The sequence below is a fragment of the Zeugodacus cucurbitae genome, chromosome 2, assembly GCF_028554725.1.
Source record: "Zeugodacus cucurbitae isolate PBARC_wt_2022May chromosome 2, idZeuCucr1.2, whole genome shotgun sequence".
Taxonomy (NCBI): Eukaryota; Metazoa; Arthropoda; class Insecta; order Diptera; family Tephritidae; genus Zeugodacus; species Zeugodacus cucurbitae.
In genome coordinates, this window is record NC_071667.1 from 53,335,351 (window position 1) to 53,352,544 (window position 17,194).

The following is a 17,194-nucleotide window of genomic DNA, read 5'->3' on the forward strand; positions in this document are numbered from 1 at the left end:
TATCAATTGTCCTCTGATATTTAACAAAAACCAAACATTTTGACTAAAGTTTTAGTCAGGGCTGTGCGGAGGTCAACTTGATTTGCTTCATTTAAAACTTTTGAAGGTAAAGATCCTTCATGAAATGGAGTATTGTCCTGTTGTAAAATGTAGTCAATAGTTGGAAAAAGCCGACCAACCACTACAATGACATGGTCATGTGAATTTTTATATATCCAGATGTAGGGTCCCTAAATTAGTAGCAAATCTCCAAAACTTAAGTAAGAAAAACTTCCCCAAAAAATCAGCATGTCACCTCCGACTCTGTTTAGCGCCTAAACTGCATTATTATTCTTCTTACAGGGTAAATGCATAAAGCGTTTGCTAAACAAGACCTGGAACCAAAATTCGGCATTATCTGCCCACGTCAAGCTCCAAGACTGGCATATTGCTTTTTTATTTTCGGAAATATTGACCAATTTTTGCCAAACGTCAGGTATTTCTGTTAACATTTTTATTGTCCTGAGCAGTGTAAAGCATTGATTCGATGCTGCTGCAATATTAACAGGACTAATTGTGGGATTTTGTATAACAGTTCCTACTAATCTTCTGCATTCTCTTTGAGTTTTCACAGGTTTCCGCCCAGTTCTCTTTAAATTATCCTTATTATTGTTCGTGTCCTTTTTTAATAACATTATAAAGAGTATTCCTTTAAATTCTACAAATTTTTACTAACTCCGAAGTCGAAACACCAGTCTTAAACATAACATTTTGTTACCCTTCAACAACAACAACAACAAGCAAATGCTTTTTCTGTGAAACTTGTAAAAAAACGTCCGATGTGTAAATAATTTTGACTACCACTGTATATTCACAAATATACAGAGTGTGTCGAAATAGTGAAATTTTTTTTTTTACATATCCTCGGAAAAATATGTTCGTCTTTGGTTTCGAATTTTCTCAAATACGGTACAGTCAGAGATCGGCAGTATACAGTTCATTAATGAAAAAGACGTTCCAAGGAACTATCGACCATAATTTTGTGCAACAATCATTGCTATAACGTCCGACATGCTCCGAAAAATGATGGAAGAAGGTGAGAATAAGCTAATTTTTCGATGTTGTATTCACAAGTTGGTCGAAATAAGTTGTAAAGCGTTAAAGTTAAGTAAACATATTGCAAATATAAATTATGGTTTTTGGAAGTTTTCAATAACGACATAAAGTGTGGCGTATTCTCTATATGTACATTTTCCTATATGTAAATAATAAAATTAAATAATAATTTCAACACATTAAAAAATACTACGTAATCGCTTCATCACATTTATTATAAGGAATTTGGCAGTCCAATGACGCATTCATATTAAGAGTGATAACGTATGAACGGAAAAACAATAAAGCGATTGTAAAGTTAAGATGGAGATGTATATTTTCTTGACAAAATAAGGGAATTTTTAAGCAAATTATAAGCTTGAATGAGATAATTTCAAATAGATGGCTACCTTTATAAAAATCTAAATCCAATCTTACAACAAGGTCTTTTCAAAATATGACTTTAGGGAGAGAAAGAGCACATCTTGACACCATCAATGCCTAGAGAATTCCCAGAGAGGTGTCAAACAGATATCACTTGTGCTGTGACATCATAATAGCTGTTATCTATACTACTATTATAAAGACGAGGGATTTGTATCTGTGTTTGTAATGAATAAACTGAAAAACTACTTTCAGATTTCAAAAATTCTTTCACCATTGGAAAGCTACATTCACCCTTTGGTAAAAAAATTAAAACCGGTAAATAAACGTTTTAAAGGGTATAAATCTCGTTGATACCTTTGTCCAAGTATATCCAAACCGTATAGCTATGGGAATATTTGATGTTCTATCGGTGAAAGTAAGAGTAATTATAAAGGTAGTACAGCGACTTAAGGATTCAGTTTTAAGAAAAAATAAGAAGAAGATATGATTTATACAGTTTAACAAAGCAGTTCAAATAAATATTGTGATCTCCAAGTAGGTTAAAAATACAGCAGTCTGCTGAGAATCTAGCGCAGATAAAAACTGTACGCAAAAGATCAACAAAACCTGGCACACTGGAAAGAGATAAGAGTAACTGTATATCTGCAATACATTTTGATGAAATAAAACGTGCTTGTTTATTAGAAAGACATAAGTCAAGTTAGAATTTATATTTTTTGGTATTTTAATTTCTGTGAAGTATTATAATATTCACGAGAAATATAAAAAAGTCGGGTTTTTCCTAAAATATTTGTAGCAAAATTTCAAATATTTTGAATTTATTAGCATAAATTGGTATAAAAAGAAGCTGATAAGTTTTGCTGAGTGATATCGAAAAGCCATGTGTTTACATATACTCTGACACACACTTATACATACAACCAAGTGTATGTATGTTCTTTCTTTGTTTCAATGCCAAGGAAAGCTGTTCAGTGATATTTAAACAGTACAAATATTTCTGAAATTAGCATATATGCTCAGGTGGTCAGTCAAATTGTTTATCTAAAGCAAGCAAATACTAAATACTAAATAATTCCACTTAATATGGCGGTGGTGATTTGCTGTTAGTAATGCAAAAACAAAAGCCGGTTTGTTGTTTATTAGTAGTTATACTAAACTGAAATTCAGTATGCTAATTAGAATAAATATGTAATTTAAAAAAATTCAAGTTTTAGTGCAGCGTGACAACTATTTTGACAAAGAAATTAATAAAATCAAATGCGAAAAAAAACTGGTTTAATATTGAACAAGCCCCCGTAAGCTCAAGAAAATACTTTTCTAAAGAAAAAAGTTAAACAGTTATATGGAAAATGTGACATATTTTAATCTTGTTTAAATGATCTTCTCTTTGTAGTAGTCGTTCGCTAACTTGTAGAGACATATGTATATGTCACAACAAGATCGAAGCGCGGAGATCAGCTTAGTCGAAAAAAACGTTTCAATTCCAATTTATATCATTATAAAATTTGCCACTTGAGCATCCTAATTAAAGCTCGAACTTGTTTAGCCATAAAAAAAACTTTCCCTAAGAATGACAAAGTCCGAAAAGTTTAATTTTGATACAAAATTCATAACCAGTGGGTCAGTTGAATATCTATTGAGTCCAGATCTTATTTTAGCTTAGCTTCTTGAAATATCATTATGAACATTTATAATATAATGAATCGTGAATCTTCACTTAAAGATGATATGATATTTGGCAGCAATTTTCATTAAATAAAAACATGTCATCATTATGGCATCGACAACAATGAGTTCTACTTGAGAACACACAATAGCATTAAAAATGATATGAGGTATAACAGCTTATATATATGTACATACATATATGATAACAAAGCTACACAAACACATTTTTTATTATGACCTGGATTCTTACTATGTGGATCTTATGTTTTTGGGGTCGTTGAATCCGAGGTCCATTTAAACCCCTCCCCACATAACTCCAGAAAACCAATAAGGCGGACAACGTTTTTTTAAATTTCATCGTGCTCGCTTGAAACTCTCTACTCGGGTATTTTCCGGGTCACGGATTACGAATCCGGTGTCGGTTTTTTCAAAATGGCATTTTCAAAATGTGTGTTTTTATTATTAGACTGTTTTCAAATGATTCAAGAAAAATAATAATTTAAACTTTTAATATCTCCGGGTTCTCATTGTTTCATGAAATGATACGCACTCGAACGCTTCACTACGGCTACCGAGAAGCAAAAGAGCTCGAAATAAAGTATGAATCTGGATTTGAAATCGATTGACGTACTTCGTTGGAGTACTCTCACTCTGAGACGGAATTGCCGTAATCTCTGTTCTTTCTTAATTCTTAGTCTCCGGTGAAAAGTAAAATTTAAGCTTCATCTATCAAGCAAATCTCATGAATGTTTTTTCGACAATCCTTTTGTTTCCAATACGTTAATCTTTATCGTCATAATTTTATTGATGATTTCTCGCTATGGTAATCGCCGTTATTGCGTGAGAGACCACTTTTGAACCTTTTTCTAAGGGGTTCGTTTTGAAACTGGATCCCGAATTCCCTATCCATGTTTTAATTGAAGATCGTCTATTTTGACCAAAAAAGTCGCGATTTTTTTCGACAATTACCCAATTATAAAGGTGTATTGAGAAGCGTGTCCTTTTGTGCAGTTTATCAGGGAATTGGTATTCTATTATTAGTATGCTGCACTAGTTTCAAATGTGTATTCACTCGATATTTATTTCAATATTTTTAGTTTACAGACTATAAAAAAAAAATTAAAAATATTTCTTTGCCATATTATTGATTAATCAAGGAAGCTAATTAAAATACAATAATGCACAAAAATGTTCAAACCAAAAATCGCTAAAAAAGCTCTTTGAATCCTCAAGTTCCAAAAAATTCTAAAATTTTACACTTTAAACCCACAATACCTTTTCCTTTGATATTCTCTTTCAAAGCAGCTGCAGGCTTTGTAACGCACGCTGTGAAGCACTTTCCCGCCACTAAAACCTTGAGTTGTTGCAATGCGGATGTGCGTGTGTTGCACAATTAAACTGTACCAAAATAAATCACTGCCGAAAATCCGGTTGCACTGAGTTTTTTAACTATTCAACCGAAATTTTTGTGTTTTTTGTTTACTGTCGCGCACAACCGTTTAAAAAATACTTATTCTATGCATTTGACGCATGAATTTCCACACATACACGCAAAAACACATGCGTACTGACAATGCACGCGGGTACCTCAAATCCGGTGGGTATCAACCGAGCAACCGAGCGTTCAACAACTGAACGTGTTCAATGAATGAGTGCGACTGTTGTTGCGATGAGCTGCTGCTGCTGCTCAAGCCGAATGAGAACTCACAGCATGAAAGCGATGACGACGACGGTAGTGGCGGAGGCATCACTAGAAGAGGCTATTGAAAAAGCTAACAACAACAGGCCACAATGGTGGTTAGGCCAATGCTTGTAGTACTACTAGTACGAAAGCTAACATTTTCTGCTCGCGTGTTCGTGAGCTTGTGTTCGTGTGCTTGTGTGCGGCAGCCGAAAGCAAAGTGGTAAGCGCGAAAGCCCATTGCCAGGCCGTCGGCCAAGCTACAATGTCAGCGTTCTCATTCACGCGACAACGACTGGTTTTGGGGCCGGTCCTCATGGCAGTAAAGAGTTCACCATGCCGGTAGAGGTTAAGTGTTAACACTTTGTGGGTATATGTGACGACGAGGGCACATTTTGTGTTTTTTTTGGAATTATGGTATTAATAGTAAATCTGGTGTATAGATAATGAAAATTGTTAAAGTAAAATAGTTGACTCGGCGAACAAATCTATTAGACATTAAGGGTTGTCTATTTATTTATTATACTCATCTCTTAAAGGGATAGGAAGATATGTTTTAGAACCTTGTTTTTAGCTTTCGAGAGTTTTCTGTTTTTGGAGACAGTCTTGAAAGAGAAAGTCAAGTTGTTTTAGAACTATGAGGTTTCAGCCATAAGTAGGATAGTGGCATCCTCACATATGTATTCCTTCAAGTGTGTTCAAAAAATAACGGGATTTTACGTGTTTTGAACAAACTCCGTCTTGATTAAGGTATTTGGTTTCAAAATAGTCCCCATTCGATACTATGCACTTATTCCAGCACTTCTTCCAATCGTCGAAACACTTCTCAAACTCGATTTTTGGGATACCCTTTGGCTCTCGTATACGTGTAAACCGACGTTCTTTGTTTTAGGTTCTCTTTATTTTTGAAAATACGAAAAAATCACACGGACCTATATCTGGCGAATATTGAGGCTGGGGCATCATAATCTAGTTATCGATTAGTTGCAGAAAGAATGCAATGGGTTAAACACAACGCTAACATTAGAATATTGCTAGTAACCAGTAGTCGAGACAGTTGTGCATCGCATATTGGTAGTGAACAAGTTTTGTTGGTAAAAGTTTAGCAAAGCGACGTCCAACATGTTCGACGCCTCAAGTTGCAAGAGGCTCGTGCGCTGCTAATAGACACAAAAGCTAACCGTAAGCAGTACACAATGCATAAGAACAAGATTTTTTCGCTTATGTTATATACATACACATACATATATTCATATAATTCTCTATGTAAGTGTGTATGTATGTAGAATATTTAGTGAGCTGTCTGCGGCAGCAATTAGTGAATACAAGTTTTAGAACAAGCTTTGCCACAGCACATTTGGCAGTTTCAAAAAAGAAACTGTGATGAGATAACAGTTTTTTTCTACATGCACGTACATATGTATGTGTAATGATGCTTCAGAAGAAATTGTATAATTACCAAATAAAAAAATGTTTTTTTAGTTTCATTTTGAACTACTTTCGACATTATTTCTACACAGTTCAGCAAAAATTGTACACCTTTCTCACTTTTGTATCATATAAATCATTTATCTATAAACACAGAGATAAATATATACATTCATACATGAGTACATATACATACAAAAAATTGTGTTTACAAAAACAACTTGTTTGTATATCTAGTGAACTCTATTTGTTTGAAGAAAGTTCTTAAATAATTTTTAGTAGCTGGCAAGCACGTGGAATATGCTAAATTGTATAAAAACACACACTTACATACAACTTATGTACTTAAATAAGTGCTCTGGTACACCTGAAACAATTGACTATAAGAAGATCTTAGCATCTCTGGGGAAGCACCTGTTAATAATACACATTTCTGCGGTTTATTAGCTTGAGGTTTTCCCCTGCTTGCCCGCCAACATCCAGTTCGTTCATATGAATTATTATTTAATGAATACAAACATACAGTTATATGCATATCAGTTAGACGTAACTGATCAGCTAGCTTGTTGAGTGCGTTATTTGCACTGACTCATTGGACTAAATCTTATACATATACATATGTAGATTTATAAAATTATATTGAAATTTACGTTTGCTTCCGTTTATTTGGAAGAGATTGATTTTGTTTAGATATGACTTAAAGAAATTGGGATTTTTGTTGTATGTCGAGTATACGCAAACTAAACGACAAGCGTAAATTCGTGGAATCGGTCTATTAGAAATGCAAAAAACCAATCCAATAATCTTTTGTTATTTCCGTCCATGCGTCCGTCTCTGCAAGCGATAACTTGAGTAAAACTTGAAATATCTTAATCAAACTTGCTACACATATCCATGGCACCATGAAAACCTATAAAGTGCTATAACTCAGCCATAAATAAAGCTATAGAAATGTAAATTAATACAGACGATATGCGAGGGGCATACTAAAATGTAATAAAATTAAAATTGTGATTAGTGGGTGTGGCTTCGCTCCTTAATAGGTTTATACTTCATATCTCGTAAACTATTAAAGCTACTACAAACTGCTTGGAACCAAGGCCACCTCCCATACAAAGCTTATGTTGAAAACTATTAAAAGTGTTTTAATTCAGTAAGTAAGGAAATTGTATGGTAACACAAGGGCTAAACTCCAATTTGAATACAAAATTTGAAATGGGCATGGCTCCGCCCACTTATGGGTCAAAACCCATATCTCATAAAACTACTCCACCAATTTCAACAATATTCGGTTATTAACATTTCTGTGATATCCCAATTCCATAGTTTGAAAATGGGTGAAATCGATTCACAACCGCACCTACTATCACTATTCCACAATTTGGAAGTCCATCTGATTCGTTAACTTTAAGCACCACTGAACATATCTCAAAAAACTTGACACAAATCTTGTAGCTCTAGTGAGACATCGCCAGTTCAAAAATTGCCGAAATCGGACCATAACTTCTCAAGACCCTAGATATCGAACATCAGTACCTCAAAGTTTACAGCTATTTTTTTATTCAAAATATCGGTAAATCTCTCAGATATTGTAAAAAATTCAAAGGAGATGTGTTCCTTCTAATAATGTGCCTCTGAGCCAAAAGTGTGCCAAATGAGGCTACTATTTCCTCTAGACCCCATACACCTCATATAAGGATGTTTATACTTACGGTGAATTCTATTCTGTATATATCGGTTAATATGTGAGATATTACAGCAAAGCTCGGTTCAAGAATTACCCCATTCACCACACATAATAATATTAGCCATTCTAGTGGACTTTATGCTGAATATTAGGGTCAAATTGTGGGTTATCTTAATAAAATTAGATACACATGTTCAATTACACCCAAACTTAGCCCTTTCTTACTTGTTTCTTAACTGCTATTGAAAAACATGTAACTTGTTCTTCGTAAGAGGGTCTGAATATGAGGTACATGATTAACATATTTTTCAAGACTAGAGAGATTTCCGCACTATTCATACAGAGGTACAACTTATAAGGCATAGTCACACATATTTTCCCCCGACTCGGAACATTCCACTAAATGCGGTAGTTTATCTTATCTCTTGGTTTAAGTGTATTAATTTCTATCGAACTTATTATAGATTAAGATTTTGTCATTAAATTCATCTACCAATAGCCTAGGAAGCACATTGTCGTGCGTGGTCGGATCTTTGGAAAAAAAAGTTTAAAATCAGTGGGTCCGAATAGACATACAACGAGATGGTTCGTGTCAGTCATAATTCCTTTGTATGCAAATCACTCCTTTAGTATGTCGGTAAATTATAGCTTAAACAGTAAAAATATCTAGTATACAATTGTGCGAGGTTCTCTCGAGTTACAAGAGGGGATTCGAACTCTTAAAATATAATGGACGTTAATATTATGCCCAGGACATTATTGACGAGGAGAGATTTAATGAAATGGATTCTTTGCCAAGAGTTTCATGTTTATGTAGGATTTTAATGTATGTATTCCGTTGTATTCCTCAAACACCCTAGCAGACCCTAAACATTGTTCCCTTATTCTTAATTCGCTGTATTATTTCTTCTCTTGCAACAAACTCTGTATTTGATTATATGTATTATGAAAAGAGCTTGAATCATTCTTAAGTTAAGCATGTCTTTTGAACTCTAGACACACTAGTTCCTATTCTTGCTACGATTAAATAATCGTATTCGTAGCTGCACAAGCAAAGTCTCTTTCGTTTCGTGGCGATCCTCCACAGCCGTGCGATATGTGTTCCCTATAACTTGTGAATTTCTTATCGCTTTTCGCGTAAAGCTCACGCCACTTATTTTATATAATGAGTATAATTGACAATATCCTCAACAAACCAAGCGACACGCATACAACGATACGATATAAATAAAGATAAATTTATGTTTGTAGATAAGTGTTAACATTACGAGGCTGGGTAAAAATGTTTTGCGATTTTAAATAAATTCATAATTTTATAAAACATATAGATAAAACATTGACAAAAGGAAATTTGAAAAATATTAAATTTGTTATTTATATATATTTTTATACTCGTTGCTAAGAGGGTATAATAGTTTTGTTCTCGTAACGGTTGTATGTAAGTCATAAAACTAAACGAGTTAGATATAGGGGTATATATTTCAAAATGATCAGGATGACGAAACGAGTTAAAATCCGGATGTCTGCCTGTCTGTCCGTTCGTCTGTTCCTTGGGATCGTGAGGAGGTTAGATTGAAAATTACTAAAAGTGCGTTAACTCACTAATGGAAAACGTCAGAAACACTAAATTTTAAAGAAGAAATGACATAAGTAAGCTGCACTCAGATTTTTTTACAAAATGGAAAATGGACGTGGCGTCGCTCACGTATGGGTCAAAACCAAATCTCAGGAACCACTCGACCGATTACAATGAAATTCGGTATATAATAATTTCTTGACACCCAGATAACATGGATGGAAAATGGCAAAATCGGTCCACAACCACGACATAATAAGGAACCAATGAAGACAGTGGAATAAAATTTTACACAAATAGATAGATTTACACAAATACTGCATATCCTCTGTGATTTCACTTGTGAAAAAAATTGTCGAAATCTAACTATAACTTTTCAAGGCCCCAGATATTGAACATGATGAACTCAGCGCCCAAGGGTAATTTTTAACCAAAAAAATGGGTAAACCTCTCAGATAATTTAATGTAATTCAGAGGAAAGGTTTTTCGTCTAATAGTGTGTCTCTGTTCCAAAAATTATTAAAATCGGGCCATAACATCTCCTACCTCCCATATACCTAATTATATGTTTTTTAAGAATACGGTGGGCTTTATTCCGCATATATGTATTGGTCATTATGTGAGATATCTTAGCAAAATTAAGCGAGCGTATAGTCTTGGATATAGTGTACCCTGCTGGTGAAAAGGAAAGAAATCGGTTCAGGAATTAACTCAGCCCTCATATAGTATATATTACGATTTTCGTTATTCTATTAAACTGTATGCCGAATTTATGGGTATTTTTTGTATGTTTGTAAGTTTCTTCAATAAATTGCGAGAGTATAAAATGTTCGGTTGCACCCGAACTTAGCCTTACCTTACTTGATTTAAATAAATTCTAATTTTCTATAATGTTAAGAAAATTTAGAATTAAAAAAGAGAGAATATTTTTTGATTTTACCCTTTAAAATTCCGTGATTTACAACAACAGTATTTTGCTCATTAACAAAAAAAATGTTACAGATATGTCAGATCCCGCAATTGAACTCCACTCACCCTTGTGAGGCTCACTCACAAGTGCTGTCCATCATTTGCGAACCTACTAAGTAGAATTGTATGAAAGCATATTAGTTGATGAACTTTTTAAAGTGATTTCATCATCAAGTCGCGTTTTATATTAAAATACAGTGTGTGATAAACAAATCACAAACGCACAAGCAACCGTTATTCCGCATACGGATTATTTAATTTACAACTACAATGCCACTTAGAACGCATTGTGCGGCTGCGGTCGCAATTTCTTAATATAACATAAGTAGCGTTATAAATAAATGAAAGATTTGCCTTTGTTATGGTATTTGTTGTTGTGCAGGTCAATTCTTTGTAATATATCATGGAACTGATTACCTAATATAAAGAGTGACCAGAAATCTGAGTATACTGCACATGTATGATACCGAATATGTGCACGACTTTAGAGCGTGAAAGTTTTTGCGGCTTTGTTGTGGGAGATTGTGGTAAATTATGTTTTCTTCGTAATTTGTTCAAGCACAAAAGCTTAATTTAGTGTATTAAAAAATAAAATTATCTAACTTTCAAAGAAACTGAAACTTTAGACACACACACAGAAAACAACAATTCGAATCGAACTCTCGTATGAACTCAGCTTAAGTCTTATATCATTTCTAAACGAAGCCGATTGTGTTATAACTCCAAATATCCGCGTTTTATTCCTTTCCAATAAATTCAGAATAAAATCCCTTCTATTTTCAAAAGTATAAAAAATTTTAGAGTTGAGTAGAAACTGGGTGGAGATTAAGGAAGGTTTTGATTCAAAGATTTGATTGCTGTAAGTAGGTCTGGAATTTGAAAGTGTGTATAAATCAACAATTCCGTTATAGAAGATAGATAATTATTCATATATTGTATATGTATATAGTAGTTATTTATGATTAAGGAAGAGAGTGGTCATTCGAAAATGGGATAGAGCACAAACAGCCTGGAATATATCCGGACCTCAACAGGGCTTTGTTTATACTAACTTTATCTTTATCTGTGGACTTGGCCAGAAATCAGTTCGACAAATTCAAACTCGAAATAATGAACTATATGATATAAGATAGAAGATAATGATCTTCATATCAGCGATAATATCAAAAATATAAATTCTTCTCCACTTCTCTGTTTGAGACCTGCTCTCTTGTTATTATTCCCATATTAAGACAACAACAAAGTTGTTAGGTTCAATGTAAGAGATAATATGTAGATGCCTTAGTAGTTTTCTTGCTATTTTATCTATATAAATTCATTTCAATATGCCATTCTAATGCCACTTCTCATAAAGGGCAGTTGTACTGAGATAATATGCATATTTATATGTATGTATATCCATATAAAACATATTTTTCATTCCTCTTACTAATACTTTCTTTGTTAAAGCTCATCTGCAGACAGCAAGTGGGCACACCTTTGACATTTAATCCCTGAAGAATGCGCTAAGTTATGTTTAAATGCATATTAATTGCGTGCTGAATGAACAAGGGTGAATAAATTAGGATAAATTGCAACCGATACTAATTTTCAAGATTTTTTTAAAAGGAAGATTGTACTAAGATATTGCATTTCTTGAATTTCTTTCTTATGTATGTATATACATATACATATATAGTATATAAAATATACATACATATAATACATATATTGATTAAATTTATTTTATCCTCATAGGTAGTCTACCGGCTATTAAAGGAATGAAATATAATTCAATAATTTCATAAACTGTATTAAATTTCGAAAGAATTTCGGTGTCCATAAAATATATCTATACATTATTGACATATGTATATCTATTTACTAAAACATTAAGCATAATTTTATTACTTTAAAATCCATTAAAACTAAAAAATGTTGTTATAATTAAAAACATTATAGCAAATTACAAGAAATGCGGAAGCTTCTTTATGGCCAACAAATATGAGTTGCTATAGCAGAGGCGTGGCGCCGTGTTTGAGAGGGATATTGATAAAAATATTTTAATAAAAGAATATTATTATTTTATTAAACAATAAATATAATTTTTTTTTCTTAATATTATATTATATTATCAAATTTCTCAACCATTATACCGATTTTTCAACTAGTTTATGATGTTGGAAAACGATGATTTTTTAATTAAAGTTTTTCTTGTCAGAATATTGAAGAATTGGATACAGAATTGAGTACTATACTCTGAATTCCCTTGTTGTGGGCGTGGCTATTGTCTGATAACCCTATTTCAAAACCTACGTTGAAACATTTTTGTAAATTTTTATAAAAAAAAATATTCTGAATTTTACGGCTAGATGGACGTAAAAATAAATATAACTGTACCTCGTTCTTTATTTTATATTTTGCAAGCAACCAAGTAAGGAGAAAGAAATATCTCATGTTTGTCGCAACATGTTGCGATGATATAAAAATAAACCGTTTCATAAAATTCGAATTTGGTCCGACGCTTTCTTTACTTATTCGTTATATACTCGAAGTTTTAAAACGAAAAAAACTAATTAGGGATTTGCCACCTTGTCTCTATCCCTTCCGCCTTTTTGTCTTTGGAATTTCGCGGCTATGTACGTTATACACATACATAGCGCTACAGAGCTCATATCTGACAATACTAAACATCTTTGAAAGGTCTTGATATAACCTACAAAACGACGCTATGCATGATTAGTTTGGATATTGCCTTCTACAGTTATAGAAGTGTAAACATGGAGTTCACTAACACCGAAATTCGAGCTATTTTAAAGTTTTCCTTCGTTAAAGGCAAATCCCCTAGAGAAGCGTTAATTGTGTTTTAGGGGATGGTACTCTATCACTTCGAACTGCGGAGGAATGCTTTCGACGATTCAGAGCGGGTGAAAACGACACCATGGATTTGGACCGAATCAACGCCTGCGATATGCTGCTGAAACGGAACGAACTCGACCCACTTTTGAAGCGGATGGTGACTGGCGACGAAAAATGGATCACATACGACAATATCAAGCGAAAACGGTCGTGGTCGAAAGTCGGTGAATCGTCCCAAACAGTGGCCAAGCAGGTCAGGATGGTTTTGATGTGTGTTTAGTGGGATTGCAAAGAAATCATCCACTATGAGCTGCTCCTATATGGCCAGACGCTTAATTCTATCATCTACTGCTAACAACTGGACCGCTTGAAGCAGGAGATCGACAAGAAACTTTCAGAATTGACTATCAGGAAGGGTGTAGTGTTCCACCAGGACAACGCCAGACTTCACACTTCGTTGATGACTTGTCAGAAGCTACGAGATCTCGGATGGGAGACTTTATCGCATCCACCATATAGCCCGGACATAGCGCCAAGTGACTACCACCTGTTCCTGTCCATGGCGAATGCCCTTGGTTGTGTAAAGTTGAACTCAAAAGAGGCTTGTGTAAAGTGGCTGTCCGAGTTCTTCGCAAATAAGGAGGGGATATTATGAAGATGCCGTCTTCACATAATTTTAAGAAGAGAGAAAATTAAAAAAAAAAACGTTTTAAGTATGTTGCCACTTATTTGAAAGATTTAAAATTATTTAAATATTACAAAATGAGTATAAAATTAAAAAAAAGTTTGAAGAAAGACTTTAAATAGTATTTCATTTTGTAAGAAGGGTACAAATCACTCTCTATCCTCTTTTTACTACGCCACTGAACCGCATAAATTCCAGTGACGTATGATCGTATCGACAGGTAGTCGTGCATAGTAAACATACATCCCAAAGCAAATGTAAATATATACGTTTGTATGTATCGAACGGACAAAAGTACGTCACGGTTGCTTATTGGTAATTACCGTAAATTGCATCAGCCAAATGTGAATGCTTCACTTTTACGAGAAATCTCTAACTACGAATTATAACTCAAGCCAATAAGGCAACGATAATAGGTAAAATTGAATTTAATTGTCTTTGAGGAACTCAATAAGCGTAATAAATAATTGGGTTTTTGCAATAAAACTGCGTTTGAATTTGAATGAAAATCCGTATGTACCGTTATTGCAACAGATGCACTCGAATTCGGTTTTAGTAATGCCACTAAAATGGCAAAAATTTGGGTCAACACTTTTTGGTTGGTATGCAAATAAAATGATTTAAGAGGGTTTAAATTAGCTTTTGGAATGCTTTGTTTGGTGAGGAATTCGCAAATTCATGGCGGGGAAGGCGCGATTTTGTATTGGAGTGTACTCGTATAATCTGTGTGCAATATGTGGCGCTCTGTAGCTGTTGTATATGTTTCTCTGTGCCTCCTTTTTGCTGCTGTGTATTGCCATAAGCCTTCTACAGTCCATTACACATTTTTATCTGTGACGTCATAATGTTGTCAACGCTAATGGAGGGCGTGACGTGTGACGTATTTTTCATACCTATGCATAATTGTATATACAACTGGTATATAACCACTTAGCGTGCCTATTACGACCCACATATGGTATGTTGTAAATGCTTTTTCTTTGGCACATTGTTGCTGTTGTTAAGAGTTCGCGCGAATGTCCTTGCAGAAGTGGATAGCACAACCAAAGCATTGCCAGACTGTATAAGTACTTGAGTGTGTGTGTGTGTGTGTTAGAGCGCGCTTAGTGTAAGCGGATAAAATCGAATGTCGTCTTATTTTTAGACTAACACCCACTCACATTTATAAATCACGTCAGTTTGTACGGCATTAAAGCGAACGACATGACAGCCAGCAACAACAAAAATATGGTATGTAATTGGGTCCTTAGAATGCTGTGACTTTAACCGATATACTGAAGGACATTCAGCAATTAAATTACGCTACAAAGAGAGAAAAACAAAAATCGAAACGTGCTCCCACGCATAGAAATCGTTTTTGACAAGTCCTTCAAGAGTGTGTAATAAGCTTACCACGTTATTTTATTTTCCTTGAAAATGACTTCCAACGGTACTTTCTGTATATTTTACTTCATGCTAAATCATTTTTGTAATTGTTTATATATTCATTACACTAATATTTAATTATTTTGCAGAAAAATGTTCACCACCGAAAATCAATTACACGCCAAAAACACACTCCTCTTTGCGCCACACTGGAAAATCACACACGCCTGCACTGTATCTGAAATGGAACTGAACGCGTTTTCTGTCGAAAGTTGCTTAAAATTGTCTCAAATCGCTCTCGTCTGCTCTAATGGAAGTCTTCTTTCGTGTATCTTATGGATACACAGCATCCACATTTGGCGGCAGCAAAAACGCACGAGTTTCGTTAGACTTCGTTTGCTTGCTAGTTCGACGGCGTTCCCGCTGCCGACGTCACGTCAACTATGCTTTCGTCCCTACCATACCCACTAAGGTTCGTATGCGGTCGTTGCATGATTTGGGTATACCGACCTCAATGTAGTAATCAAGGTAGAGCTGACTGTTCACATCCTTCGCACGGTGGCACTTAGTTGGTGCGTTGAATGCACAGTGGGTTGAAAGTGGTGTTTATTTGCTAAATATTTAAAAAGTCACGGCTGGTTTGGTAGAGCCAAATTCAATACTTTTATCATCATTGCATTCCTTATCACTATTTGAATCTAAATCTATAAGATTTTCAAAATCTTATTACTCTTTTGGGATAGTAACTAAACTATAACCATAATGAATCGTATATTTCTGAGTTTTTCCAGACAAAGTATAAATCAATATTAAGAAAACACATAGGACCGAACAGTTTAAAACTAAGATACTAACACGACTTGAGTTATGAATATGAGAATAGAAGATATAGTTTTGAAGGGATTTATCAATAATGGGAATTCCATTTCCAAGATAAAAATCAATGGAAAAATGGATTTTAATACTTGATTACTTTATAGAGTTATAATCAGTATATCTACAATATTTTATTTCAATATTTTTATAACTTATTTATTAACATTTCAAGAATACAGACAAAATAAAAAAGTACAAAAAATTATCAACTTATGAAGTAGAGCGTTTAAAAAAATGTTCTCGTGTCCATATCCACAATCTGAACGAAAAACAAAAAACTATTATTAATCTAGAGTAATATCAATATATAATATTTAAAATAAATAATTTTCAAAATATGGTGATGCCTAAAAAAACAATTTTTGAAAATTATAATTTGGGGGTAAGGCAAGGCGAATACTCTCCAAAAGTTTCAGTTAAATCGTTTCAGTAGATCTTGGGAAATCATGGGTATCGTTTGAAAAAGACAGTTTCGAGAAAAGTGCGCTTAAAGTTTCGTGTCAGGTCGAGAAATACCTGTATCTCTGAAAATGATTTCAACTTTACTCTGGCAGACATATTTTTAAATAGTTAAACTTTGAAAAAAAAAGGAAATATTATTTTATTATGTTCTGTATCAGAAAGGGGTATTTAAGGAAGAATAAATTCGTTATATCTTTGTCGAAAATTTGTTGAGACTAATAAATAAATTACCAATTTAAAATATGGGGTCTAGAGGTTAATTCTGTTAACCCACGTAATATTTGAAAATCAGTATAAAAATTAGAAAAGATTTGGGTTCAATTGGGGTTTTAAGCTTACTTTAGTTTGGAAAACGTTGTAACGTGTGACGTGTTTCAGATTTACATGTAAAAAGATTCTTAAAACAAATGTTCCTTTTATATATCAGTCTACTTGCGCCCATTCTATATTACTAGATTTAAGTTTACGGAATTTGTCGTCGAGAAGAGTGCTGAAGCC

General features: G+C 33.9%; 1 protein-coding gene across 2 annotated transcripts in view; it reads right to left on the minus strand.

Moving 5' to 3' along the window:
• Positions 1–15,603, minus strand: part of LOC105213536 (Y+L amino acid transporter 2) — a 44,004-nt gene extending 28,401 nt beyond the window's left edge. Inside the window, exon 1 of one of the 2 annotated variants that reach the window (XM_029041188.2) lies at positions 15,386–15,603. The gene's annotated coding sequence lies outside the window, so the exon portion shown is untranslated. Of the gene's footprint in view, positions 1–4,404; positions 4,815–15,385 lie in introns of those variants that run through there. The other variant, XM_011186427.3, reaches the window with a different exon arrangement.
• Between the last annotated feature and the right edge of the window lie 1,591 nt (positions 15,604–17,194).